The sequence below is a fragment of the Triticum aestivum genome, chromosome 1B (assembly GCF_018294505.1).
Source record: "Triticum aestivum cultivar Chinese Spring chromosome 1B, IWGSC CS RefSeq v2.1, whole genome shotgun sequence".
Taxonomy (NCBI): domain Eukaryota; kingdom Viridiplantae; phylum Streptophyta; class Magnoliopsida; order Poales; family Poaceae; genus Triticum; species Triticum aestivum.
In genome coordinates, this window is record NC_057795.1 from 426,496,005 (window position 1) to 426,500,187 (window position 4,183).

At 49.2% G+C, this 4,183-nt stretch overlaps 1 long non-coding RNA gene across 1 annotated transcript; it reads left to right on the top strand.

The window, feature by feature from the left end:
* Nucleotides 1-564: 564 nt before the first annotated feature.
* On the top strand, nt 565-1,845 carry LOC123092053 (uncharacterized). Its single transcript, XR_006444152.1, has 2 exons — nt 565-1,228; nt 1,379-1,845. It is a non-coding gene; the product is annotated as an uncharacterized lncRNA (long non-coding RNA).
* Nucleotides 1,846-4,183: the final 2,338 nt, after the last annotated feature.

Consider the following 4,183-nt stretch of genomic DNA (forward strand, 5'->3'; position numbering starts at 1 on the left):
GGTCCCTGGCCGGCGGTGAAAGAGAGGGAACAGCAAGGGCGCTGGGCATGTGTCGCTCGTAGTACTGCCACTGTTACCGCCACTTCACCATGTGCGTGTGGATAACGTGCATGCCCCGGCCGGGCCTCCTCCTCTCTCCCTTTCATCCAGCCAGCTGCGGTGGATAGCTAGCTACGCCCTGCCATTGGTGGAACGGTGGATAGGGAAAGAGAAAGAGAGAGAATAACGGAGGTGGGGAAAACCGAGGTGGGCACGCGCTGCAGTGGCACCGGCAATGGACAACGGTGGACGGTTAAAAAACGGAGACGGCGGAGGAAAGTAAACGAGAGGAGGGTGGAGCCGCCGGAGTGCGACGCGGGAGAGGTCCCCGTCAGCGCCGACACTCCACGTTGCCCTGACGTCAACCCGGGCGTTCCTTTACCTGCGGTAACTACCGCCGCAACCCGTACGCGCGTAGTGCCCCACCATCCAAACGATGCACCAAACTGCATGCACGCAATGACCCCGCTCGTCTTTGACAATTCTCTGCACCGTCTCGCGTCACCCGCCTCGCCTCATGATTGATCCATTGCTGCGGGAGGAGAGAGGGCGAGGTGATTGAGTAGACGCCGCGCAATTTTGGGGCGAGAGGGCGATTGGCTGCCTAGCCCGGTGTAGCTAGTTTCTTATCCGGTTTTGTGTTTTTTTGTGTGTGTGATGAGAACTTTCCTACACCATTTCATTTTAGGAAAAACTCTAGATAAAACCTCGAATTCGTACTTCAAGTCTGAATCAAAACCCAAACTCGAAATCCTTGAAACTGACACCCTAATCTCTCTGATCCTGGCTAATCCTGGCTGATTTATGCTAACTGGTCGCTTTCAAGAACGGGATCGCTTACGTGGCAGGGATTAAGGGAAATAAGATGCCACATAGTGCTGACAGGGGGCCCAACTCAGTAGTCAGCTCGTCGGCCACACGGGGTTGAGAAGGGGGATTGAGGTGGGGAATTTTTCAAGGGTTCGTCGGCGGCATAAATCAGAGGAGAGGCGGCTCCGGCATGAATCAGAGAAGGCAGGCGGGCGGCGGAGGAGGGCAGCACTCAGATGTCTTCCTCCTCCGGCGCAGCGTACCCTAGAGGTGGGGGCGGGCGGAGGAGGGCATACGAACCGGCGAAAAGGTGCCCCGCTGGATTTCCTGGAGTGATGACAACCCAGGAAGAAGGTACTATTGCCGCGTCTATGGAATTGTAAGCTCTCCCTCTCCTTATCTTGGTTTGTACCAATTTTGCTTCTTCTTTTCCTTTTGTTGGTTCTGATTCGATTTACTGTTGAGTCTGTAATCAGAGAGATGGTAGTGACTATTTCCTGTGGCATGATTATCCTTGCCCATTCATCAGGCAACTGCTTTTGATCTTCGAGATGTACCGAGGAGGATTGAGGATGAACTCTATGATGGACAACAAGCATGGCAGAGAAATGTAGCAGATGGTGCACACGGACAACAAGTTGAAGTGATGAGGGAGAGAGTTGCAACAACTATTCCATTGATTGAGAAAGTAGAAGAGAACAATGTTGAGATTGAGGCATTGAGGGGCAGAGAACTGTAGCATTGTTTAGGACTGCTGTATGGCATCATGATATTTCTGTTAGGAGTAGTTGCAACAAAAATGCTAGGTTATTAGATCAGTGAATGTAATGTGAGCTTTTGGAACACTGAATTAGCAAGTGACTGGATGTTGTAATGCATTTGGTACCCTTTTGTAAGACCAACTAGCAGAATATGTCCATTATATAATGGAGATTTGTAGTACTGTTGACATCTTAACAGAGATATTGTCCAAATGGAGATTTGTAGTATTGCTGATATCTTAACTTGCAGAATATTGGCCAAATAGAGTTTTTAGTGCCATTTTAGAAAAATTTAACACATAAGTGCCAGGCAAATAGCATCATTAACAATGACACACATAACCACCAGTACATGGACATACTGACTTAAGAATTTAAATCAAAAGGGCATAATAACCAGTTCTGTAGTACTGCTGACATCTGATTTAACATATACTAATAAGACCAGAGAAGAACGAGTAAAGCATGATCAATTCTTTGATTTTTTTTTCTTGGCTTGCACATTCATTTTCCTTGGAGCCTTCCTCTTGATGGGGAACATAGCAGAAATTCAAAATTTTCCTACGAGTCACCAAGATCTATCTATGGAGAAACTAGCAATGAGGGGAAGGAGAGTGCATCTACATACCCTTGTAGATCGCTAAGCGGAAGCGTTCAAGAGAACGGGGTTGAAGGAGTCGTACTCGTCGTGATCCAAATCACCGGAGATCCTAGTGCCGAACGGACGGCACCTCCGCGTTCAACACACGTGCAGCCCGGTGACGTCTCCCATGCCTTGATCTAGCAAGGAAAGAGGGGGAGGTTGGGGAAGACTCCCGTCCAGCAGCAGCACAACGGCGTGGTGGTGGTGGAGGAGCGTGGCAATCCTGCAGGGCTTCGCCAAGCACCGTGGGAGAGGAGGAGAAAGAGAGGTAGGGTTGCGCCAACAGGAGAAGAACTTCGTGTGTTGGGCTGCCCCTTTGCCTCCACTATATATAGGGGGAGAGGGAGGGCTGCGCCCCCACCTAGGGTTCCCTCCCTAGGGGTGGCGGCAGCCCCAATCCCCATCTGGGTGGCGGCCAAGGGGGGGAGGGGAAACTTGCCCCCCAAGTAAGGTGGGTGCGCCCCCTCCCGAAACCCTAGGCGCCTTGGGCCCTTGTGGGGGGGGGGGGGGGCGCACCAGCCCACCTGGGGCTGGTCCCCTCCCACACTTGGCCCATGCTGCCCTCTGGGGCCGGTGGCCCCACTTGGTGGACCCCCGGGACCCTCCCGGTGGTCCAGGTACGTTACCGATAACACCCGAAACTTTTCCGGTGACCAAAACAGGACTTCCCATATATAAATCTTTACCTCCGGACCATTCTGGAACTCCTCGTGACGTCCAGGATCTCATCCGGGACTCCTAACAACATTCGGTAACCATGTATATCTATTCCCTATAACCCTAGCGTCATCGAACCTTAAGTGTGTAGACCCTACGGGTTCGGGAACCATGCAGACATGACCGAGGCGTTCTCCGGTCAATAACCAACAGCGGGATCTGGATACCCATGTTGGCTCCCACATGTTCCACGATGATCTCATCGGATGAACCACATTGTCAAGGACTCAATCGATCCCGTATACAATTCCCTTTGTCCAGCGGTATTGTAATTGCCCGAGATTCGATCGTCGGTATGCCGATACCTTGTTCAATCTCGTTACCGGCAAGTCTATTTACTCGTTCTGTAACACATCATCCCGTGATCAATCCCTTGGTCACATTGTGCACATTATGATGATGTCCTACCGAGTGGGCCCAGAGATACCTCTCTATCAACTGGAGTGACAAATCCCAGTCTCAATTCGTGCCAATCCAACAGACACTTTCGGAGATACCCGTAGTGCACCTTTATAGCCACCCAGTTATGTTGTGACATTTGGTACACCCAAAGCATTCCTACGGTATCCGAGAGTTTCACAATCTCATGGTCTAAGGAAATGATACTTGACATTAGAAAAGCTTTAGCATACGAACTACACGATCTTTGTGTTAGGCTTAGGATTGGGTCTTGTCCATCACATCATTCTCCTAATGATGTGATCCCGTTATCAATGACATCCAATGTCCATGGTCAGGAAACCGTAACCATCTATTGATCAACGAGCTAGTCAACTAGAGGCTTACTAGGGACATGGTGTTGTCTATGTATCCACACATGTATCTGAGTTTCCTATCAATACAATTATAGCATGGATAATAAACGATTATCATGAACAAAGAAATATAATAATAATAACTAATTTATTATTGCCTCTAGGGCATATTTCCAACAGTCTCCCACTTGCACTAGAGTCAATAATCTAGTTCACATCGCCATGTGATTAACATTGACAGGTCACATCGCCATGTGACCAACATCCAAAGAGTTAACTAGTGTCACTAAACTAGTTCACATCACCATGTGATTAAGACTCAATGAGTTCTGGGGTTTGATCATGTTTTGCTTGTGAGAGAGGTTTTAGTCATCGGGTCTGCAAAAATCAGATCCTTATGTACTTCGCAAATCTCTAGGTCATATTGTAAATGCTGCTTCCACGCTCCACTTGAAGCT